Below are 25,901 nucleotides of genomic sequence, written 5' to 3'. Positions count from 1 at the left end.
GCCTCCCAAAGGTTTCCAGTGTCTTCCAAGAAGTGAGAAATCCTTTCTGCTGTTTTCCAAGTTTTTAATAAAAATGTTGACCCAAGATGGAACCCTTGTGGAACTACAAAGAAACTTTGCAGTCTGGCAGTGACCTGCTCCCAGCTACTTGCTAAGTAAAGTTTTCCAAGTGGATGAACACCTGCTTTACAATAGTTTTGAGCTCATGTTTTCTTATAATTTCCTTAGGAAACTGTCACATGAGAGAGTGTCAAAAGCCTTGCTAGCATCCAGATATGTGACATCAGCTCACAAAGACCCATATCCAGCTTGAAAGGAAAATTGAATTATGCTTAAAAGACCTAGTGTTGGTTTGACAAAACCATGCTCCTGTGCAGCAATTATCTCCCAAGTAGTTTGACTTTCATCTGATCTTCCAGCTATACATATGGCTATACTATACTATACTATACTGTACTATACTATACTATACTATACTATACTATACTATACTATACTATACTATACTATATTATACATGTAGAGCATTATGCTCTACTATTTTTCTGGAATGAAAATAAGGAAGACAGGCCATAGTTCGTGGACTTCTCCTTACTAAAAATGTTTTTCTGGTACTCTGCATCTTCTTCCATCTCTCTGGAGTTTTTGGATCACTGATATTGAGTCCAAATTTGTTGTAGTCAATTTGATCAAGAAACCCATTTGACAATATCTAACTCCAAGAGGTAACAATCTGGAATGTTCTACTTTACACTTGGCTAATAGTGTACTAAAAACTGACATATTAGTTTTATGCTAGTGGAGTTAACTGCCGTCAGCATTTACTCATAGTTGATTCTGTTTAGCAAAGATCAAAATAAAAAGAACCAACTTGGATTAATATAGTTGCAGAATAATACCTCATTTTTACTTTGCATCCCTTGGGAGTTGTGCCATTCCTTAACATTTCTGATTTTCTCTCTATGGCAAGTGATGCTCCTTACAGCTATCCTCAGTAATGTGCCTTGTATTTAACTTTCTTTTTTATTCTTATAGAAAGGGTTATTGAAGAGGTCTAGCAAGAGTAATGATCAGTTCTATCTGGAGCTGTTCAAGATATTTTCTCCCACTCTGACAGTCATTGGTCTGGCTCCAGCTATTCATGCCTGTGCCACTTCCTGGCCAGGCTACAGCAATGCAGAAAGCCTTCAGTGAATCAACGTGTGCAGAAACTGGTCCTGCATTTTCTCAACAGCTGAGGCTATTCCAGATTTGTCATATTTGTCCTCTACTCCTTTGAATGGTGTCCAATCAGGATTTGAATTAAGTTTATGGTTTTATTAACTGTCTCTATGTCTTCTTGGCCTGAGTAGGGAATATAAAAAGGCTTGCAGTTCAGCTCTGGGACAAAAGTTGCAGTCAAAGATCCTTCAACAGGACCCTTGATAAGAAAGGGAAAACTGTACAGAAAGAAAGGACTTTTCAGGTCTTGACCAGTGACTGAGAATTAAATGACCCCTCCAAAAGCTGATCTTACAGTTCTATGCTGTTGGTACAAGTGACATTTTCTGTATTGCATCTGTCTTTGTGTCTATTTCTGTATTACCTTTCCCTGCACATTTTCTGCTGTTGGAAGAGGGACACATTTCTGAATGCATCACTGCAAGAGGGTCAGACACTCCCACGACAAATGTAATATTGGAGTGTGTACAGAATTCAATAGGACAAATAAACCTTAACGCCAGCATTTTAGCATGAGTATGATTCTGTTTTGTTATGTATGGCTATTGTCACATTGTGAACAATTTTGGGAAAGTGGAAAAATTCTTAGATTATTAGTTTAATCTTGGTGCTCTGCCACAAGACTGATGGGAATTTGGGGGAATTTGTTCTGGGAGTGGGAATGGTGGGCAGGCGTAGGAGGATAATATGAGGAATCAAGCTTATTGGCTGAAAACAGAGATTAAGATTAGAGTTTCATGACACATGATGAATCTCAGCAATGTTTCAATTTCTCTACCCTTCTTTTTGTCATTATCAAAAGGATAAGAGCACCAAGAGGCTCATTAAGGGACTGTCATAACCTTCAGACCATTGCAGTGGGGCTTGTGCAGAGGGTAACTGCAGACCTTCACTGGCTTCTATGGCCAAGATGCTGAGAGAAAACACTTAGCATCACTGACATTCCCAAATGTGCATTAGCAGCTATAAACCCAGCCAGAGGCCTGGCCAGCCAGCTCCACGTGGGTGACAGCCCTGAGGACCACCAGCAACCTGGGGAGAGCCCTGAACTCAGTGTCAGATCAAGACAAACTGCACATGATGTGGTCGAGATCTGGTGTAGCATCCCCCATGCTGGCACTTCTATCTGAAGACCTCTACAGCAAAAATGGAGGAATAACTGTACTAAGGACAAGCAAACATCATAGGGAGCCTTTACCTAGCTCAATGCCTGTCATTTGACTCCATTGCTCTGTGGCCAGTACCATCTCCCTTGTTTTCATTGCTCACAGGCAAAAGAGCAGCAGCTCCAAAGATTTCTCAAGGCATTTTTTTTTCAGACTAAGCCGGACACAGGACCCAAGTAATCATCCTTAGAGGTTTACGTCATCCTCTGGTGTCTTGCCCATCAAAATAGAGCCTGCTTCAAAGAAATGACATAGCCCCCTCGATGGCAAAGTGCATGCACTGGGAGACAGCTCTTGGAGTTCTGACTGCTTCACAGCACACGTCCTTGACTCAGAAAGATTCAAGCTGACCAGAAGCCCTTCAACTATTTTTTGTTTCATTTTCCCAGTGCCCACCAGATTAGAACACAGCTTGGCAATGTCACTAGAATAAAGAGAGAGATAGAGAGAGAGAGAGAGAGAGAGAGAAAAAAGAAAACGACAAAAAAACAGCTGCCAGTGTTTCAACTACAAACGCTGTTGGAAGGGTCTGTGAAACTTGCCATAAAAGTACTACAGACAGAAATGTTCTTTTTTTTGTATGATTTTTGGAAACTTTCAAATTTCAACTGGTACTGTGTGCAAAATCAACAGGTCTGTACAAATACATCTGGGTCCAGATTGACAAGTGGGAAAGCTTGCAAGACCCTGTCAGAGCCAAAGAGATCTCTGCTGTGTGAGTTTGCCAATGGAAGAACTCTCACTCTTGCCTCACAAAGATAAGGGTCTTTTATAGTAAAATGAAAACAAGGAATCAAAGGGTAAGAATCAGTCCTCTAGTATCTCATCCTGTATGTGACTTGATCAAGGGATATTCATGACTCCCAGCATCACAGACAGGATGAGAAGGCAAAGTGTGGGATGCTCAGTTTATTCCCTTGCTGCTGCCTGTAGGCAGGAGATGAACTTTAATAGACACTCATGATTTAACAGAAAATGGTGCTAAGCATAATGGTATTTCCAATTTCAAATTGTGATGTTCTCTTAAGCATCAGGATACTTTTAAGTATTGTTAGAATGGGCCTGTTCCCCTGTATCCTGATGCAGCAGCCCACAGGAGCATATAGTCAGGATTTCCATTGCAAACATGAAGATGGAAAAGCTGAGATTGTCATAAAATCACATGATTCTGGGAGGCACAGCTGGTAGAACTAAAAACAGAATCTAAAAGCAGTTTTGATTTAACCAGAAGAATAGACAGCTTCGGCACTGCATACTTGCAGTAATGTTTATACTTACTCTGTCTTGAACAGAGAGATACCTAGATCTATACATTTCTATATATTTCTAACTTACCCTAGTTGCTCTTCTTCTAAGGCTCATTGTAAAACTTAAATACATGGAAATATCTATCTCAAACAGGCAAAGTTGTTAGCTCTTTTCTGTTCCTCTTCCTTAACAAAAATTATTTGCATCAAGCAGCTGTAAAGTTGTTTTCTATGCACAACTTTGAACCTATGGCTTGGCAGTGATTTTTGTCTTAAGAAAGACTGGTAGAAGGAGTGTGTGATGCTCACTGGGGTGAAAAAACAAAAAGGCTATTTTAAAATCTTTTCTGGAGTTTCATGAGAGGAGCACTCAAGAGACACTTGCTCACAATCAGTTGTACGTGATTAAACCTGTTCTTTGATGTGTTCTAGTGGTTTCCAGAGAGAAACACGTGTCCATGTCTGCTTGGACTCCAAGCTGGTCATTTCCTTCTATTTCTGTTCTGGCTCTGGGTCTCCATCATCCTCCACTCCTTGTTCCTGTCCATCTGTAAAACTCATAAGACCAGATTTAAACACAGTAGTGTACACAGGCAAACGATGACTTGGAAGTGTTTGAAGGAAGGGATGTGCTTCATGATTCAAGTGTTTATGTTGTCTCAGCAGAAAACTCTGACAATGAGAGTCCTACACATGGAAAAAAGCTGTCAGCTTTTCCACAGAAAAATCTAATTTCATGTGTTATCACCTTTAGAACAAAACACAACAAGTCCTGTGGAGGTTTCACCTCAGTGTGTTGACTGTGGCATATTTTTCAAAAAGTCTATAAGCAAAACCTGAATTTTTAAAAGACTGGTGATATTTCAGTCAAAATAGGGCAAAAAGCACAATCTTCATCACAGTAAACTTCACAAATATCACATCAAGCCTTAGGAATATTTTGATAATTTTATTTTTATAACCAGTGACAGACGTAAATAAGGAGGAAAATTTAGCTACTTCTGCAGTATAGAGGTGAGGAGAAAAAAGGGATACCTGCCCAGTGGTTATGGAGCTGGCCTAAGGAAGCAGGATCTAGTGCTTGATACAATAAATCCTCAACATAAAAATGCCTAAATATCCAGAGTGATAACTCCAAACATGGTTCTACTGCTATTGTCAGTGTCCTAAAGCTGTCTAAAAAAGGACTGTCTTTAGAAAATGGTGTTCTTCTTTTGGATGAACTTAGGGCCTTCCCTTTTAAACCACAGCTTAAGCTCTAAATGTGAAGGGCTTAAACAAAAGTCCTCTCTTGGGTATTTTTCCTGACTAGGGGAGATATCCAGAACTGAGATGCTTAATGGTCTACATGTCTCATACTGATTCTGTAGGTGCCTAACTTTGGGTATAGATATACTCAAAAACTCAGTGAATTCTTAGCCAACAGCGAAGCCACAAGTCACCTTTTCAGTGTCTCCCAACAAGGATCTGAGAATCATGGCATTTGACCATTTAGCAGTAAATACAGGTCTTGTATTTCACAATTATTGTTGTGGGTCCTGTCCCTTGATTTGAGGTAGTTCATCTTGTCATATCTTCACCCTTGTCTCCTGAAGCTTCTGAGGAAAGCTAGAAAAAGGATTTACAGCCCATAGCCATAACACTGATAAGCTATTTGTTGTTTTGTTTAATTATGCTATTATTTTGAGTAGCTTATTCCTCATCAAGAACTTTGGGAATGTAGCATTATTACCCATCATCTTCTTCACAGTCATTATTGCACCTACCAGCTACACCCAGGCATCACTAGGCTGAGATATACATGTAAAGCACATGGTGGGAGGATCAAGCCAATAGCTCCTACTTAGACACAATTTTCAGTCCTTGTGAAGAGGAAAGGTAATTCATGGTTATTTACGTTATTGTGGCACTTCAAAAGTGAACAGGTGGCTTTCTGATACAACCTGATAAAACAGTGGCAGTTTGCATCTAGTAAAGCAAGCCACCTTATGGGGGTCAATCAGGAAATCTTAAAAGACTGTGCAAGGGGCACATTTTCTGATATTGTTAAGAATATAAACTCTTTCCCCCCCCCTCTTTCCTACTAGCCATTAGGTTGGCAGATCAGCTCTTTCTGGGTGAACTGGTATGGGTTCAGGCTGCTGGACAATGTGGTCTTAGCCACTGCTGTTTTCAGATCTCAATGTTTTTGTGAGTTCCATAATAAAAAGGGACAGCATTGCCTAACTTCGTCAAAGAAAGGCAGAGTTTGCTTCATCCTTTCTGGTTTCCAGCAAGACCTCAGTGATCCACAATGGAATAACCACACAGAAAAGTGAGTCTAAATGCAATAGCACCCAAAACTTCCAAATCAGGGAGATCTCCTTGCAGCTGCTGAATGATTAAATGTGTTCATTTGTGCACACTGAGATGACAGAGAAACTAATTACAGGGATGTGAAGGAATGCCCAGAGGGAAGCTGAGATGATGCCTTCATGCCTGGCACTCTCTCCCCAGGCGGAGTGTCTTGCTGCTGATTGCAGCGTACCTGTGTGCTAATATCCCTCCCGGACAAGCAAAAGGATGTAAGGCCACCAAAATCTGCAGCCCGGCGGGAAGCATCTGCCTCCTGCATGAGAAGGCTGCTTGCTTATTTGCACAGGGGCAGGGGAGGAGGGGTGGGAAAGGAGCCCCGGGGGAGCCGCAAATAATAAATAACCATTTCAGCTGCTGCAGCAACAGCAGAACAGAGCCCGGGAGGACGGTCTGGCGGAGGAGGGGGCTCACAAGTGCCGGTGTTCGGGCTCCCTGTCCCGCTGTCCCCGCGGTCCGTGGTCGGGCCGTGCCGGGGCTCCGGGCGATGCCGCCGGCTCCGCGGCGCTCCTGTGTCGGTGCGGTGCAGGAACTTGGCAGGGGCGCAGCTCCGGGTCCCACAGGCAGGAAAAGTCTCCCAGCCTGCGGAGGAGACAGCCTGGCTGAAAGAGCCCCGCCAGCTCTGCTGCAGATAAGTTAATGTACACAGAAGGGACGTAAATTACCACGACCCTCAGCAGCAGGACATTGGCCAGGGCCTGTCAGGAGGAGGACAAGCGCCGCGCCTCGCTGACATTCACCTCCCGACAGAGCCGAGGCAGGGCCGGCGGAGCCAGGGCTCCCCTGGAAACAGCTGCCCGTCCCTGACACCTACAAACTAATGCGCTTCTAATCGGGGGCATTAGCGGAGGGCGGCGCGCTGTTTTCCCAAACGATTTGCATGGGGACGGCAGCCTGCTCCCCCTCCGCCGCCTCCTCTGTGGCTCCACTGCCATTTCCCTTATGGTTCTTTATCTGAGCTGGGTTTTTTTTCCTGCCACACCACCCCCACTCCGGGGAGCCAGACGTGCCTTCATCTCCACCCCCCGGGCCCTGACGACACTCACCTCCCTGTTTACACACTGACATCACGGTGCAGCCTCCCTCCAGCCCAGAAATAGCCCCTGGGAATAAAGCAAACAGGAAAAGGCCACTGCAGTTGCCTCCTTCGCAGCTACAGCCACATCGCCCCTTTCAGGGGCTGCAGCCCCACGGAGCAATGCAGTGGGACATCGGGACATCCTCTCCAGCCCCGTGTCACCATTGTGACACGAAATCACACCACGCCCGACTGACAGGCTCTGCTTGGCACAGGGATGGCAGAGCCGACATGGATAACTTCATCCATATAGCAGGAGTTGGTGGGGGGACCGAGGCTGGACACCAAGTCTTCTGCTTCAGCCATTTCACCATGCTTCCCCACAAAAATACATTTTCTTCTCTCTCCTTCCTTGTGTTTCATTTCCTTCATGAAGCGACACAGTTAAACTAAAAGCCAGGTACACTGTATGGACAATGGGAACAACAATGGGAAAATGTCTGCAAGGTCACCCTCAGTTATTCCAAATAGTATCTTGTACTCCACACACAGCCCATTAATTTCAGCAGGACTCCTTGTGTGGTAAGCTCCTACCCGAGATGTGTGTGGGAGGCTCATTTGGGCCCATGGAGATTTCATTATTATTGTAAGCTTCAGCTTTAGAAAGCTCCAGGGGACAGTGCTTTGCTCTCACTCTTAGGGAAGAGCCAGGCTTAGTCTGGCTAATATGTGTGTCTTTAGCACACTGCCTGCCCTTGCTTCCATGAGCTCTACTCTCTTGTGTTCATTACTCTGTCTGGACACCTGGCAGCAGTCACTACTGTGGCTGTGCTCACTAGAATTATTCTGGATTGTTTAGGTTGCATAAATATCCCTAAATGTAGAACTTATTTTCTCTGGCTTTGGAAAGGCAGTTGCATAGCAGCAAGGAATGGGTAACTTTAGGGAGGCCGGAGAGCAGGTGCCATGCCCAAAAAGACAGTTTGCTTTCCAGTTTTCCCCCAGAGATGCTGGGTACAGCCTGTGCGAATCCATTATGGTTTTATGCAGCTGTTTCACAGGCATATCCAACATGGAGTTGGAGAGAGCAAGCAAAGGTGTCTCTTGCCCAAAGCCTTTATAATCTGTGTTAGAGACAACAAGTATGTACAAATATGACAAAAACTCACAGCTTTTCTGATTTAAAAAATATATATATATATATTTACTAAGACAGGATTTCCAGTGGTTTCTCATAAACACCAACATTCCCATCCACTTTTTGAAAGGAAGAGTCTATTCATAATCATGGCTGTGTCCTAAGGGGGTGACCTGGGAACACTGCTGGAACATCCATTTCCCCAGTCCAGTCTCTCCCACTCTGCCACCACAGCCTGCTAACACCCATACACAGCATCTCAGTGACACAGCGTGGGACAAAGGCTCTCCAAGCTAAAGCAATGCCCTTTGTTGGGGCCCTCTGCCATTGCCTTTTCCCTTCTGGCAAGGGGTGACAGGAGAGCTGCAGCCCTCCATGTGCCTTCTGCTTTCCTCCCAAAAGAACTATGAAGAACAACAAAAGTTGTCTAAGGAAGGCTAATGGCAAACAAAATACATGGACTGTAGAACTCAGGCTGCAAACACTTTACAATATGACTGGTTTTGGGATACTCCAGGATGAAAGAAGCTGTGTAAGTAGCATGGATAGTAAAAGACAGAGGTGATGTGCCTACCATTCTGAGTGAAAATACCCTCTAAACTTGTTGCTTACTGCCCTACATATCACTGTGACTTGAAAAAAAGTGATGACCTTGAAAAAAAGTGATGACCAGTCAGAGGATTGATTTTCTTTCCCATAAGTGAAGTACCTCATATCTCCTGGAAAAGAAGACTGCTCCAGTGGATGTGTGCTTCTTTTTTTTTTTTTTTTTTTTTTTTGGTCTTGTTTAGTTTTCTTCTTCTTTTTTTGGCATGTGTTTTAATTTTTTCCTGCACTGTAAATAAAAGAAAAATTAGCAGTAAGATGTAGAAGTAGGTTGATAACTAGGTATACATTTAACAGAGAGCAATCACCTCTCTTCCCTTCCAACTTACACATGCTGGGCAAGGGGTAGAAATATCCTTGACCTTGATGGAATGACTCCAGCATCACCTGTTGTACTGGCTTTTGTAGGGTTGTTGCAGGGTCAAAGTGTGACCAGTGCGTAAGGGTTTGGTTGTGGCAACACCCTTTCTGCCCAGGAGAGGATGAGGGTAGATTCCCATGGGAGTCTGGGAATGTAATTTGGCCAGATGACCAAATCTTCTCCCACCTCCAGGAACTGTTCAACATCCATCCCTGGAAAAGAGAAGGGGTTGGGGGTCTGTTCTCTGATGTGTTCCTTCAGCTCCTAGGGAGCAGAGGAACACAGACTGCTCTGCTGCAAGACAAAGAAGTGGATAAAGCAGCAGCCATTCCCTCTGTGTGTGTGCCAAGGACAGCACCCCCCAGTGCTCCATCTCTCTGTCTGAAGACGTGGCTTCCCGGAGAGCGGCGTGTGCGAGCCGTGGCACTGGCAGGCTCCACAGCCTGATGCATGTTTTCATCCCTTCCTGCACAGAATGCCCCCCGTGTTTTCTTCCAAAATACATCCACGTTCCTGGCACTGGAAATTTTTTATCTTTATGTGTTGTTTTGAGCACACCCACTGCTTCCTGACTTAAAGCAGTTATGGCATAGACAGAGATTTACTGACATCAGATAGTGGTTTTCTTAAAGCTGCTTTAAGCCAGATTGTTCTTTTGGTGGACATGACACAACTGGGCTTCATTTAGATGGAAAATAAAGATCGGTTTTCCCAAAGCGAACATGTTTGGAGCAGGAAACTAAACTATGAATGAATGTATTTTGAATGCTGAGGGGCTAAGGGGAAGGACTGGTGCAATTGTGGTTGCAGCAAATGCTGGTTTTGATTCCCTCTGGAATAAAATCTGATTCTAATTTGGGGGAACATGCCTAGTTTCATGGCAGGTGCCAGTGACTTCAAACCAGGACCATAGCCATGCAGAACACACACAGATATGGCTCCAAATGGCACTTTCTCAGTCCATGCACAATGTCAGAAGCGAGGAGGAGGATGGATAATACACAAGAGGCTTCCTTTCAGGCCCAGCTCCTACAATTGCTTCATCCTTTCTCCTGTGCTCAGTCAGGACCATTCTCCCCACGCTGCAGCCCAGCAGGACTCCTGAGGGCTGGAGAATCCAGCCTCACATTTTTTGGTGATCTGTTGCTGTGTTCACATTCTGTTCTTTCTTGGTTTGAAATGGGACTTCTGTAGTGAATCACCCCTAAAATACCCAGTAGTATGTAAACATGCCCAAGCTCTCCTGAAAGAAGGAATCCCAGCTTTTAATGCTGCAACAGACACTCTGATGAGATGCTGGCTCATCTACGTGCCTAAATGCCCAGGAATTTTTCTTCAGGATGCAGAGTTTATTTTTCCGCTAATGTAAATGTGGGATTTGGGGATGTATCTCTGATTCAGAAAAAAAAAATAAAAATTGTTTGACTATACATAGATGGTCTCTGGCTTCCTTCAGGGATGCTCCCCCTTTCCCCCTATGCACTTTGAATAAGCATCCAGAGGCTTGGAAGCTTATCCAGACTTATCCAAATCTCTTTGAAGCGATGGATTAAGGCAGGAACCCTGGGACCCAGGCCAAGAAACCTCAACAGCACAAGTCAGTGAGAAACCAAGAGTCTGTCCAGGGGAGCTGGCTGAGGAAAAATGAAGAAGTCCATCCCAGGGAGGCGACAGGAAGGGATCATCTGTCTGGGGAAGAAGGGCTCTGTGGGGAGATGAGTGAGGGGAATGAGAGAGGGGGAAGGGCTTGAGCCAGACTGGGAGGGCTGGGAGAAGGCTCACTGTGGTAGGCTCAGGCCCCAGTTGCCTTAAGCCAAGCCTGCCTTATGGGTCTGTGACCCTGGCTGCAAATCTTGTACAAAGGAATTATGATGGGAGGCTTCTGGTGCTCTCTGGCAGTGGCTGCATCAGCAACACTGGTGGAGCAGCCTGTTATCCCAGGACAGATTACCTTGGGGAAGTCATGAATAAGGGGAGACATGACAAAATCTTATGAAATAATAAATGGTCCCAAAGAAGAAGACCAGAAGGTTTCTATTCACCTTGTTTCATGGCAAAGGATAAGAGGACATTTAATGAAATACTGATATATGGCAAAATAAGAACTGATGAAAGGAAATCCTCATAGATACACCATAGTTTAACCTGGTGTCATCCTTTGGTACAAGACACCATTTTGTCTACAAGTCCTGAGGGACTGAACAGAGAGTGAGATATATGGACAAGTAGCAGGGTTTTACCAATCCATTGTATGAAGATCAATAAAGGGGGTGGGATTGCCTGACAATCCCTTATAGCTTTTACTGCTTTTTTTCCTTCTGGGTGGATCAAAATATTGTCAGTAGATCGACATTTGAACTGAAAAGGGCAGACTGAGCAAACCTAAGACATGGTGGGGGGCATAAGTTGAGCAAGAAGGGCGGAGGGGGGGCAGCAGGAAAGGGGGCTGGGGGTCTCCTCTGCTGTCCTGCAGTGCAGCAGCCCCATGCCCTGGGACCCTTGTCTTGCTATGGCTGAGACAGAGCCTCGACCACCCAGAATGTCTCCCAGAGCAGGAGGTACCCTTTTCCAGACACCTAGTTTGTTGTTTTCAATGTTTGTTTGGCCTTGGTTTTATCTTAGCTCTTTCATTCATCTTTATTTTTGGTGGTTTATTTTTGCTACCCAAATTAACCAAACAACAGGCAATTAGGCTATTCTATTGAGTAAAATATATGCATGTCCATGTCCTGGGCTTCCAGAAATGGGTGGGAGCAGAAGTAATATTATTGATTTACAGATTTTTTTTCTAACAATTGATGTTGTTGTGACCGAGGCTGGCAACTGCCCTAAAGCAGAAAAGCTTAAGTAATTTCAGAGCAGAGTTGCAGCTCACAAGTGTGTCTCCACATAAGAAAGATAAATTGATCCACAGGTAAAATAGGTACTCAGCTTTGAAAGCAGAGACTGTTTTTAATTTTTTACTCATTTCTTAACTGATACGAAGACTTTTGAACTGCCAAAGCTGCATAACACCCTCCACTACCATGCTGTAGCATGAATTTCAACTTGTTAATTGCTCCTGAGTGAAGCTTGTGGGTCATAGAGGAAAAAGACATCTCCTAAAATCAGCACTTCGAACTCCCATGATATTTTTGAAACTTAGGCAATCCATCAGCCTGTTCCCCTCTTCATCCATTTTTTTTTCTCCACACCCCATGTACAACAAGGAATAGAAGAGGGAGCACAGAGCTGATGGGCTTTCCTGTAGTGCTCTTCTTGGGAGATGAAAAAGCCTGGAAACTGCTGATGAAAAGCTGGTCAGGCAAGAGCTGGCAGCCAGCTCAAAGACCCATGTGATTTGTTTTAAGCAAAGAGGAGGTGGTACCTGGTGGTACAGTGCTTATTGCATCTACCAAGTATCAGGAACAGCAGCACGACAGTAAAATGAGGGGAGGGAGGGTGCTAAGAGGGGAAGTGACAAGTTACTTCCAAATATGAAGGAAAAAACATTCAAAATGTTTGTCTTAGAACTATTTTTCTGGTTAATGTTTAACCTTTCACTTTTCCAAAGTAATGTTCTTGTTATCATTTCCATTGCTGAAGGTCACATATAGAATAAAAGTCATATCTTAAATGTGAATAAATAACACAAGCAGAAATTAATTGAGTGCAAGTGACTCATGCGACATTTAAGGTTTTCTTTACCTACCAATGTAAGCAAATGGTGTAAGCATGTCCCTTTTTGTCCCATGAGCTGAAAAGAAAGCAAGTGAGCCAGAAATGACCTATTGTGCCACAAATGCACTCGAGCTCCATTAGGAAGGCTCTCGTCCTCAAATCTAGCTGTTCTGGGAAGCAAACAGCTGTAGGACGAAGGAGATAACATTGCCCTGGCAGGGGACATGCTTGGAGGGCAGGGGACATGCTTGGAGGGCAGGGGATGTGGTTGGAGGGCAGGGGACATGCTTGGAGGGCAGGGGAAGGCTCCCCACTAACAGGGAGCACTGGGAGGACTTTGGGTTGCATCTTGTTGTAGCAAATGACATCTGTGATTTTGACTGATGTTGGGAGCTCTCTGATAGGAATCCAGGGGATTAAAAAAAAAATGTTTTTGAGGAATTTGGTACCAATAAATCAATCATTTTGCTAAAGCAAACAAACACCAGGTATGTGGTTTGTCTCTGGTGTTTGGGAATCTCAAGAGCTTTACATGCACGAAGGGGTCATCCTCTAAGGGAGTTTGTTCATGTAAAAGGGAAGTTAACTGGAAATAGCAAAGAGTGTCCTTCAGATTTCCTCTATGGTAAATCCCTAGCAGTGTCTATTTATGGACTAAAATGGCCCTACTGTTTCATAAAGGAGAAACAGGGATAGAAAAGAAGCAAATGCTGCCACATAAGGATTTGCAACACAGTCACCTGGCTCACTGGTGTGGTTCATAAATACACATTTGAATGGTACAGTCTTATGTCTTTTTCATTGCAAAGACATTAATTTATCATCCAAGATCCAGAAATTAAGAAGGAAAATCCCTGCTTTACAATGCCCAGGGTGTAATTCTTACGATTTTATCAATTATTTGTACATTCCAGAGCAAATCCTCTGTTGCTGAGCAGTTGCTGCCTGTAGAAGCAGCAAACACTTGTCTTGTAGATTCTAGTGAATCAAAACCTTTTCTAAGATTACTGCTGAGACAATTCCTGAGATGGTTGTAAATAATTAGACAGGATTTATTTATCCAGGTCCTTTGGTACTCTTTATTGTGCTCTACTCTGTTGATAAAACCAGACAGTTTTAAGGAAAAAAGAGAATGCAGAAAGCAGTACTATCAAGCAATCTGCTCTCTAGATAATTTATGAACTACTGTCCTCACAGTACAATAGAACCATAGAGTTGTTTAAGTTGGAGAACACATCTAAAATCATCAAGTCCAGCTGTTATCCCAGTATCCCCAAGCCCACCATTACACCATTAGCCCCCAAGCATCACTTCTACGTGACCTATAAGTGGCTCTAGGGATGGTGACTCCAACATTTTTCTGGGCAGCCTGTTCCAATGCCAGGTTTGGGTATTACTCTCATTTAGTTTGGCTTGCAAGGGATCTGTGGCTGATTAAAGCATTTCCCTGAATTAGATGAAAAACCTTGTGTGATGTGTATTGGGGATCCCAGTCCATGGAGAGCTAGCAGAGCAAAATGTCAGGTAGAATGTGGATAGAAGAGAGATCATTGTGGGTACTTCTCTCATCCTAGGGACCACTGCTTCTCCCACACCTGGGAAATAGGAGCATAACTTGCTTTGCTGCTGGGATGAAGACTGTTCCCTCAGGTACTTTGCAGTTAGGGCTCAGTCTTCACATCTCCCAAAGGGCAGGACTGGCTGAGCCTCAGGAGTTTTGAAGGGCCCATTCTAAGGGGCTTGGAAATGGACTGTCAGAGTGTTCAAATGACCCATACACTCCTTAATAGCAATTATTATTTTTCTAAAGGAGTCTCATTTTACTTAACCTTTTGCTCTGCACTCTGCAAAGTTAAGTCAATAAATTAAAATCCAGCTTTGATGTCCAAGAGTTGTGGTATACTCCTGAAAAGGAAAGTAGCTGTCACAAACAGAATTTTTTTTTTTTTTAATTTTTTGGAAATAAAAATTGACAAAGAGACAAATGAATTGCTCTATTTCTCCCATTCTGAGTCATGTTTAATTTTTAAACTGATAATAATAATACTGCTGCAAAGTCTCAGAAACATGAATTCCAAAGAACTAAGAGCACTTTCTTCAGCAGCAGATCTCACCATGACACAGACAACACTTGGACCCCTGCAGGAAACTTGCCATTTGGAGGATTGTAGAGGGGGGCTTCTTTGCTTTTCTGAGACCACTACCAAGCCTGTGCTGCTGCATGGAGAACCATCCTCAGCAGCATGGCAGTATTTCTCTTTCTGAACAGGAAATCCAGTATATTTTTTTGCTGACCCCAGGTCTCAGACAAGTTTTATTCCCTCCTCTTGCAGGAAGTATGTCTCTGTTTTCTAGACCAGTATCTAGAAACAGCTTCTTTTGGCACAGCTTCTTTTGATTTCTGAAGAGAAAGGGGGCTGTTCAGAGCCGATGTTGTGGTCCAAGTCACTGTCTATCACACTTCCCTGCTCTATTTTCACTTTTCTCATGTAACATCACATCATCTCACTTAATACATTTGTTTCTGATTACAGGCTGTGTATAATGGCCCAGCACAATGCCTTACAGTATGCTATGGCTTCATGCCATGGGAAAACATATTCGTAATTTTTATGACCCCAGTGCAGCAGTGATGCATTTTTTTAAAAAACAGAAGAACATATAAAGGAATTATTTTGCAGCAGGATTAAGCATCATTACTCACAGCAGACATACACATTGGAACTCATTAAGCCTGTGCTTTGTTATTCTTGGTATTTCAGAGCATTTGCTCTAAGTGTCTCTTGGTTCTTTCCAATTCTGCTATATAAAATCCCTTAAAATTAGGCAGGACGGCCATAAAGCTCTTGATGTCAGATGTTGGGGCCAGATTTTCCCCTCCCTGTCAATTTAGAGTGAATCTGCGGGCCAGGGATTTCTTTTTTTTCAGCTTCAGATGGTCTGAAAAATGCTGAAGGAATGATAAGAAAGGTGGCAAGGAACAGCAGAACAGCAGAATGGGTGGGTTACAGCAAATGAGTACACACAGCCTACAGCTCCCATTCCCATTCCATACTATTAAAAAATTAAAAAATAAAACTGAGAAGAGCCTGGGTGGACAGAAGGATGGGGTGGGGAAGAAAATGTCAGAGCAAGCCCCTGGCTATTTCTCATTTCATTTCACCCAGTGGAAATATGTCAAAATCAGGGAGAAGAGAAGAAAAGGGAACATTGAAATTTGAGGGAGAGGGAGGATGTGTGTGAAAAATTCCATAAAATGTGTTTCCATTTTAAAGTCTTCTGTGCAGAAACAACTGCAACATTTTCATGGGTTCATCTCCTTATTTTTCAATCCTTTTTCTGTGCTCTCAGAGGAAACAGGCTGAGACTCAAGCAATGCAAATTCTTCTCAGAGTTGTGCTACCCAGGGTCTAACTCCAGAAAAACCTTCTGGCAATGAGACATGGGGATCAACATCAGCCTTGATGTAACTCCACTGACATCACTGGGACTGTGCTACAGCAGAAGTTATTCCTCTGAGAGGAAGGTCTCTATTTTAGGATGAAGAAGATACAGAAGCAAAACGAGAGCAGAATCCAGTGAATGGTTCCATTCATGAGGATGGAAAGTTTTGGTAGGGTGGACTGAATCCTGATCTGTCATTTCTACTTTTTCTCCTCAGCCGCTGTCTTGGAGAGGTTTTGTAAGAAGATGTCATTCCATACACACAGACTAATTCCCCACTCAACATACCAGTGGCATTACCAGCCTCTGGCCTCCCACACGCTGTCATACCCTTATCAGGACACTCACACACATGCTAGTGCCAGGACCCTTTGGTAGCTCCATAAAAAAAGCAAAGGCAGTCTTATGAGTCAGGATCTGGTAACGCTAAGTGCTGGAGAAAATGTGCACAAACAGATAAGCACAAGGCTAAGGATAGTGCTGCCTTCTGGGACTGCCTCTGCTTTAATGCTATCCAGAAGACAAAGTTGAGAACATAAAGATCTCTGTAGGCTCCTATTACTGGTCTGAGAGTCCCTAGGGCTTTATAGGATGATTGGTGTGGAAGCTTTGAACCCAATCTGCCCAGCAGATCTTCTCCATGTTTCTTGAAACACCTCCCTATTTAAGAGTGTCAAATCTTCTCTGTGTACAAATTGACATCTGTTTGCTCGAGAGCCCATTCAGTGAAAGCCATGCTTCCCATGTGGTGAGGGAAAAACAGATGTACTCAACCACACTTCTGCTCCTTCAGCCTTCTCCTGACTCTCACCTTACCATGTCAACCACTTCATACATAACTCAGCTGCTCCAGCACTCGGCTATTTCACATATCCTAGGTCCAATCTGTTCTGTGGCTCGGGGTTTTCAGGTAAAAAAAATTGTAGGTGAAAGTTTGAAGGTTAGCTCTAGCCCAGGAAAAGGGATTCTGTCCTAATTGAGCTGGCTTAGCCAGAATGAGAAGGAGAGTTTTTCTTGCACTCTTGTCTGACAAAACAGTTTTTCCTGAGAATGGAAGTCCTCTGCAGAGGTTCACACAGTGAATGTAATTTGGGCAGACAAATAATATTCTGATACAATCATTGCCTCTTGTGTCCTAAAAAATGAAAATACTGGATAAGATCCCACCTCCTGGCTTTGCGCCTGTCAAGACTAGGGTCTATTAGTCTTTAAAAGAAAAAATAATAATACATAGTGGCCAAGGAGAGCCATGTGAACTGGCATCTAGTCAGTGTTTCATGAAGGGGTTCTGGTATTTTTTCGACTTTTTTTTTTTTTTTTCTTAAATTCTCAGAACTGTCATTAGCAAACAAGATTTTACTGTTCCAAGCTTTCCTTTACTTCTCATGCAGTGATGCTCCAGTTTCCTGGGCAGATTTTCTTTCTTCCTTTAGAATAATTTCTGTATCATACTAAAGACAGACTCCCAGAGCAGCAGTGAACAAGAACTGTGAAACCTTCTTGCTACCCCTAGAAAGCTGGAGTAGTGACAACCCCTCTTATTTTCTGTATTTAAAATCAGCTCTCTGCATTCCCCCACTGCTCTTACAAATGTGTGACCAGCTCCACCTTGGCCAGCATCCCCAGGTACTACCCCTCAGTTACCTCACAGCTGGTGCAGACATTTTACAATTCTGTCAGGTGTTTTACATTTGTTTCCACCTGTTCCACAGCAGTGTAAACTTCTACATGAGGTGATGAAAAAGTTCTGATTTCTGTGATTTCCTGTGATGGCATGAATAATTTTAGGCCATTCCTGGACTTTTAGGTTTCAGAAAATCCCAGGTTCATTTATTTTCAGCTGAAATTTGGGATATATATATACTCCAGCATGGCACACTTGGAACAATGTTCAAACAGTTTGTCTTTTCCATCTTGCTAGAGTAGCATGGCAGCAAAGAGGCGGCCAGATTGTCTCAGGCAAGCACCAGCTATCACATACATGGTGCTGTGCCCACAGGCTGGCTCTAGCACCATGGTAAACCTCGTTGTGCTGTGGGGATGGATGTGGCAGGCACCTCTTCCTATTTTCTGGGCCCTCTGGCAATTCCCACATGGGGACACGATGTTTGTTTTGTGTGCAGCCTCTTGCACCAGGGCTGGCCCAAAATTCTTCCAGCCCAACATATCTGCAGCCTAACCCTCAACAATTACTGTAGTTTGGAAAGTCACTTAGGGCTGGAGCTGTGTTACCATGTGTGAACTGACAGTGTCACTGTCAGTGTACTTAACTCCTAAAAAAGCAGAAATCATTTGTCTTCTGGGTAAGAGCCAGGTTTCTGACTGGTTTTATTTGTGTGTGCCTAATTTCCTAGCAGTTGCTGCTGATAATTTTAGTTTTTGATAGATAATACTTTACCTGAACTCCAAGAAAGAGTATGAACCTTCAAGAGCCTGGAATACCATGTATTCCAAGGAAAACATTACATTATAGCCACAAAAGCCTGTTTTGTTTCCCTAGAAGCAGCTGATGCAGCTATTTCCCCTCCACATGATCTAGGGGCATCTGCTGGATAATTGGAAATGAAAACACAAAAGAGTACGGCAGAGAACAATCTGCCCCTTCGAGACTTCACACACATTGGCTCTAGAAAAGAGTGTGAGGATTCATTTGTGTGCCTACAGATATGTATTCTATGAGTATTTGGGAGTGTTCTGTATATATGTGTGTTTGGCATCTATATATAACAGACTTATAAATGTGTATGTATGTGCAAGAGGGAAGAGGAAAGAACAGAGGAGCTCCAGTGTTTGTCCTCTATTAACCAGATCATCTTTCAGACAAGAAAAAATGCTACAACCAAGCCAAGGCTCCTGCTCAATGAATTAATGCAAAGCCAGAAAATTATGGCAGTAACTGCTGTCTGAGCATGACCAGAATTTGAACTGCTTAATATGTGTGCATTACTGTACACTCCATTTCCAAATAAGCTGCATTTGTAGTTGTGGGTACCGCAGTGAGGAATGGGTTTGCTTGAAGTCCCGAGCCATCAAATTACTTGTTTTTTTTTTTTCCTCTAAACTGATGATAAGTATCTGGAATGCCTTGATACTTTTTTCAGTGAAGAAAAATATTATATGGCATCAGAATGTAGTCCACATGATGATGGGTAATGGAAGAGAAGGAAACAACAAGAAGATGGTGAAATGTCACACTTAATCAATGATTTGAAATGGTTAAAGTACAAACGGATAAATCCTAAGCAGAGTCCTCTAATTGGTTGCTTGAAGGCAGCAGTGTTTTTCTGCAGGCTGAGATGATTCCAAACCTTTTCATGTCCAGTACCCATATCTGGTTTCTGTGCAAGAAGGCCCCTTTGCAGGGGTCCTCGTGCAATAATAGTCATAGCAATCATCATCATCATCACCATATCCTCCACACTGAGCAGCAGAAGTTTTGTACTTCTGACTCTCCTACCACACTTCCCAAAAGTCTGTCTCTCCTTCAGCATAAGCAGATGCAGCATCACCTTCTCCCTGTCCAAGCTAGACCTCCTGCTGAGGGTGTCCTCTCCACAGAGCACCCTCCAACAATTCTTTCCCCATGCTCAGAGAAGGATGGTTAGATGGCTCAGATTTAGATGAGCCGTGCTCATATGACCTAGCTATGTCATTCTCCACTAGCACAGCTTGTTTCATGGGCTCTTTTTTGGCTAGGAAATCAGGGAATAGAGGCAATTAATGGTGTGCAAGCAAAGACTTTTTTTCTCTGATGTGCCTCCATAGCTCCCTTAACGTCTTCCTGAGCTGTTTTCCAGCTTGTCTGTTGACTAATAAACTTCCATCTTCAACACTTGTCAATGAACTGAGTTATTTCCTTTGATACTTCACACATGGGCCCCTACATGACTCCTCCAAATTGATCTTCAATAATCTTCCATCTTCAATACACATACTAAAAACACAGTTTGTGATCCTTTTGATATCTGTCTCCCAGTCCTGCCCCTCATTACCTGACTGTTTATCTTCTCTGCTTGCTGGTTAGTACTGTGGTATTGTTTGCTATTTAGCTGCCCAAGTTAAGCACAGTTACCTTTATATGTCTAAGGGCTTAAAAATTTTGCAAAGTAGACTGGTCAAAAAATAACTACCATGTTCCATGTTGTTTATTATGTTCAAATATGTTGTCTCAAGCAAGGAAGACTGAGATGAAAACTCAGTTTCAGAACTTCTGGAGTTGCCATGTTATGCCATGTTATGCCAAATTTGTGGCTCAGAACCCATAGTGGTAAATTGTCAGGAAATACTTTTGAAAGAAGATTGTGGGGTCATGGCATTAAATATATGACTCAAGCATTGAACAGCCCCTTAGAATAAAACAGACATACTGGGCATCAAAATGACAACTGCAGACACTGAAATCTCAGTACAGAGTTCTCAGGCCTGTTTTGCCAATGAAAAACAGAAACTAATCCCTGGCAGGCTTCATGAAGAACATCCTTTCTTGTTAGCTAAAATAAACTTTACTTCAGAGCAATTTAGTGGAAAAATATTTACCAGTGCTGCAAAAAATGTGATGCTTCTCTCCAAAGTGCTTTTAAGAAGACAGATATATGCAAACTCAAGAACCAAGTATAATAGAAAGCAACAAATAGCCTGTAAGAGGTCCAGGACTTTGGTAAATTTTGCAGACATGAAGTGTATGCAGTAGGGTCTGGGTAGGATGAAGGCAGAGAAGAGAGGTACAGATTTGGAAGTGATTGGGTTTTTTTTAACTCTGGGTCAAACCAAGAGCGTGGAGATCTCAAGGCCAAATTCTTGATTGATATAAAAGCAGAGTAAGTCACATGTCAGGCTTGAGTAGATCATAGAGAGTTGGCCTGACTCTACTTTCCCTGCACTGATATGAAGCAGGACTAAGTACCATGTAACCAGTAAGTAGATTATAGAAGAGTGTCAGAGCAGTGCCTCCAGAGCTGAGATTGTTTAAGGGATTATGAGCCTTGGAGCAATTTTGCTCTGGTAGCTGTGCAGGGTGATGGTAGCCCATGTGTCAAAAGGACAAAAGCAAGGCTGTACCAAGAAAGCAATTAACAGCAGGGAATAAAATAAAGGACTGGGAGGGCCAGCTTCATTCTGTACTCTCCTTTTGTCCATGCTCTGGACAAATTACACTTGCTTTTCCTTTCCAGTGACTGCTGTGTTAATGTACGTAATTTCAGCAGCGGTACATGAACTTCGAACATCAGTAGTGGCGTAAGCACTGTTTGCTTTGGCTCAAATGACAGGACATTGAAAAGCAAAGTGAAAAGGAAGACCATTCTTTTTTCTTTTTTTTTTTTTTTTTTGTAAATGCATATTAATTGCTATCCCCTCCAGTACATTTTAGAGAGTCTCTCTTGCAAAGCCCAGGATTAAATTTCATGTTCACAGTTGTCCTAAACCAAGACACTACCCTTGGACTTTTATAATTTTTATTTTTGCTGGACATATCAAAGCATTTTGATCAGGCCAAGTCATTGAGCTGAGGAGTGCCAAAGTAAATAGAAAAGTTTAAATTACTGCAGCAAAGGGACCAAAATTTCAGCCAGGACCCTACTTATGGGGATTTCCAAGCCATTCTATAGGGCTCCAGTATACAAATTTCCTAGATTTGACTTACCCATCAATTTTGATTATCCCGCTGATTTATTTCTGATTACCAAGGTCATCCCCATATTCAAAATGCAGTTTATCTTGTCAGGAACGTTAGTGATGGGGTTTTTCAGAGACTCGGGCCAGCCTCCAGCTCTCAACATTTTGGAGCTGCTGGCGGGGAGCCCGCTGGCCCTGCTGCACCAGGCAAATACCCGGGGGTCCTCTGGGACCTGTGGATGCAGGCAAACCCCTGCTCTCTCAAGCCACCTCACAGGCTGGTGGCTGCTAAAAATCGGTGGCCAGCACTACATAGCAGCCCCTGCTTATGTGAATTATGTATGCCATAATTCCCTAAAGAGAGCCCAGGGGTGAAAGCAAAACTGAATCCATCCCATCCGCAGCATGTGGAGCTGTGTGACACAGACTTGCACATTACTCCCTCCTGACTGGTCAAGAGGTTCTAGTTCTGCACCAAAACATTCATTACATGATGTAGGATAGTCAAGGTTCAGCTTATTTGTTGCCTCACACTTCAGGCAACGGGCTTTTTATCTGAATGTGTTCATTACTCGAGCTCATAAATATTTTTAACATAAAGTATTACCTCCTTTGGATTTTTGGAAACCAACCAAAAACTAAACACATCCGTTTCCTATTGTTGGTTTGGAGATATTTTAGGGCCCCATCTTTATTTTTAACCCTGATTTTTTTCCCCTTACCCAGCAATGGAAAAAAATTAGGAATCAACAAGAAAGCACAGGCAAGAGCAAGGAAATGTCTGGATTTTTGAACTGCATTTCTCTCTAGGTAGAAAATTGTAAACAAACAAGCAAAAACAAAACCCAAGCCATAGCTGAAAAACAAAGCATTTACTTGTTAAAGAAAAAAATTCTCAAACAACAAAGATCACAAGAACATTTTGAAAGAATTTTTTTCATATAAAATATTTGTAAGAAAGACTGAAAACCTTTGGGACAGAAGGGTTTAGAAACAAAGATACCTTCAGAATCAGAAAAAAAGTCTGTGTTTGGGGTTATTTAATACCTGTATATGAGCAACCAGAGTTTTGCCAGGTCATGGAGGTCACATCCATAAAGGCACTTCATCAGGCACATCTTCAATTGATATCTATACCTGCAGATACAGATGCAAAGATGGAATTGTGCTCCTCACAAAACCCAGTCCCTCTGAAGAGTCGAGGTCACTCCCATAGGACAGAAAAGGGATGTCTGAAATGGGCAAACCAGGACATTATCAACTGCTGTGACAGTGAAAACTCCCCTATGATATATCAGCCCAGGTCTTGTGACAACAATCTGGACTGCAGGTGAGCATGAAGAGGAGAAGCACTTGTGAACAAGTGGTGGTTACTGGCCAGACATTGAGGAATTGTCCTGGAAGAAGAAGAGAATGAAACAGGAGCCATATCCACTGGTGTGGTCTTCATTTCCTGCACTGGAAGTGCTGCAAGCCTGCAAACCCTGATCCAAACACCACCCACTGCAGGTAAATAGGGGTGGGAGGGACTTGAGGAGAAGGACAGATAGACCTTATATCCCTCCCTCACTTCTTAGGAGCAACATTCAGAGAACTATAAAATGCCTGTGTGGCTACAGAGATGGCTGAGAACAAGCTTGAAAATACCCTTTGGAAATGCATGGTTAGGAATGGACAGAATAAGGGCTATTTGTTCTGATAATTAGCTGTGTCCCCATTTGCCCAGTTGCAGCCCAATTTGTGGGTTTGGCAGGATTGTTGTAGGGCTGGCTCTTTGCTCTGCCTGACTAAAAGGGATTTTCCCCGCTTTTAGGAAGAACACTGGGCTTTAAAACTACTTGAATAGATAATGCATTAAAACCACTTTTTTTTCTTCTAATGTGGTGTGTGTTTCTTCCTTCCCTGTTTTTTATTCTTTGAAGCCTGTGGACTAAGCCAGAGGAGGTTACTGGAAAAGGGTTAAGGGCACTGGCCCTGCAGTTTGCACAATTTCCCACTTTGTCTTTAGAGAGGAGGGACTGATCTCCAAGCCCAGCTCCCTCACAAGGATTTCCAATTGCCTTTCAGGACCTTCACCCCCACAAGCACTAAGGGTTTCAAGACTTTTCCCCATTGCACAAGTTCAATTTTCCTTTCCCAAAGGAAAGTCCTAATTTCTAGCCCCTGAATGCTTTTGAATCTTGTGTGGCTTTTGAGGATCACAAAGAACATGAAGGCTGATGAGGAACTGAGATGATAAACTCAGTCTTGTTTCATTGGGAAATTAGGATGCATTGCCCCTATCAGTACAAGGCAATACCACTTCATGCCTCTATTTAGAGTGTCAAAGAGCAAGAGAGATCAAGTGAGTAAGCAAGTGAGAGGGAGATTAAGGAAAACAATATACAGGAGCCTAAATTGAAACATCATTTTTCACAGGAAGAAGTCTTTGGCAGGGCTCATGCTGTTTCTGATGTAGTGTCTCCAGTCGGCCCCAGGAAAAGTTGGCTGCAGTTTCTCAGAACCTGCCTTTTGAGACTCAGTGACTGCTTTTCTTCCCACAGATCTGATTAAGCTAATTGCACATTTTCTTTAATTAGAAGAATGGAGGTCATTTATCTGCAAATGGCCTGAAAAAAAAAGGATGTTTTTTTAGTGTGGCTTTTTTCCCCATTAATCCTTGCTTTTACTAAGGTGTTTGGCTTCTTTTCACTCTGCTGCTTTTAGCTACCCCATTTTGTGAGGGCTAGGCACACCAGACCTGGCATCCCGACAAATTCTTAGGGAGCTTATGAGACTGTTTTATGGGATCCAGTCATAGGGATTTATACTGTGAGGAAAACCTAGAGCTGAAGAGATCCTCCTCTAGCCACAGTCTGAACTACAGTGAGTGAACTGAGACTGGATTTCTGCTTTTTCTTTAATTCTCTGTTAAGCCTAACATTCTTAACAAAGCACACAAGTTCCATGTCAGAGAGGACCTGTAGGATAAAAATGGGGTGGCAGGGACAGATCAGGGGTGCCCAGCATGCTGCAGGGACTTCAAGCTGAAATGTGAACAGTAGGGGAAATTTCACTACCAATATTTGACACAGTAAAGCCTCTTTAAAACAAGGTAAATAACAGCACCTTTAAACTTTTGCAAATGCCTCAAGCCAAAGGTAAAATCATTTATGATATCAAATCTGCCTTAAAGACTTAAAGCTGCTATACCCAGATGTTTTGCAGAATTGGATGTTGGAATGGCAGAGCTGTGTATGAGCCAGCAGAACTATGGAAAAAAAAGAAAGTACATTTCAGTGATTCCTCAACTTCTGTACTGCCAAAATATCAATTTCAAGAAGGCTGTCAAGAGCACATCTTCCATCACACTATCCCTATTTGTTCTGTAAACCAAATAAAGAGGGCGCAGTGGACATTCAGAGCAAAAAGTTCCTCTCATCACTCAAGTCAGGGAGAAATGCTCAAAAAAGGCAAGGAATTAATGTGGGCTGGGGGTGAGATGGGTGAAGAGAAGCTGCAAGAAATGTAGTTTAGGGGATTTCCTTGAGCAGTGGACAATTCATCTGGACCTTTGCAATGTCTGGTATGTGTTTCATCTGCACACTGCAGTGACTTTGAAGACCTGAACAAGGGGGAGCAATCAGTACCACCATGTGCTAATACCACCTTGGCATTGTACCTGTTGCTGCTGAGCAGCACAGAGTGCTTACCTAGGGTTCCAACATTTTCTTGGGTTCATTTCCTCTCCATCCCTCTGAGGTGTCAATGTGGCAAAGAACAAGCACAGTGAAGACTTTTCATTTTGTCTTGGAAGGCAGCAATGAATATTTTGTTAGCTAGTCTTCTTCCTCCTTACCATGAGATGTTTATTACTGGTTGCCCAGCAAGTGATCAAAGTGAAGACTCCACAGATATTAAAAAGGAGGGATGAGAAGGAAGCTGGTCACAACAGCACTAGCACACCTGACAGCCCTCACTTCCCCACTCACTGCTGGGTACCCTTGTACAACAGTGTCCCCCTTCCTTTTTCCAAAGAAGTTATTACTCCAGAGTGGTACCCAACAGCTAAAGAAATGGTGTCTATCATACAGGC

This window comes from Erithacus rubecula (genome assembly GCF_903797595.1).
Source record: "Erithacus rubecula genome assembly, chromosome: 3".
Taxonomy (NCBI): Eukaryota; Metazoa; Chordata; class Aves; order Passeriformes; family Muscicapidae; genus Erithacus; species Erithacus rubecula.
Note: the sequence above shows the minus strand (reverse complement) of the source record.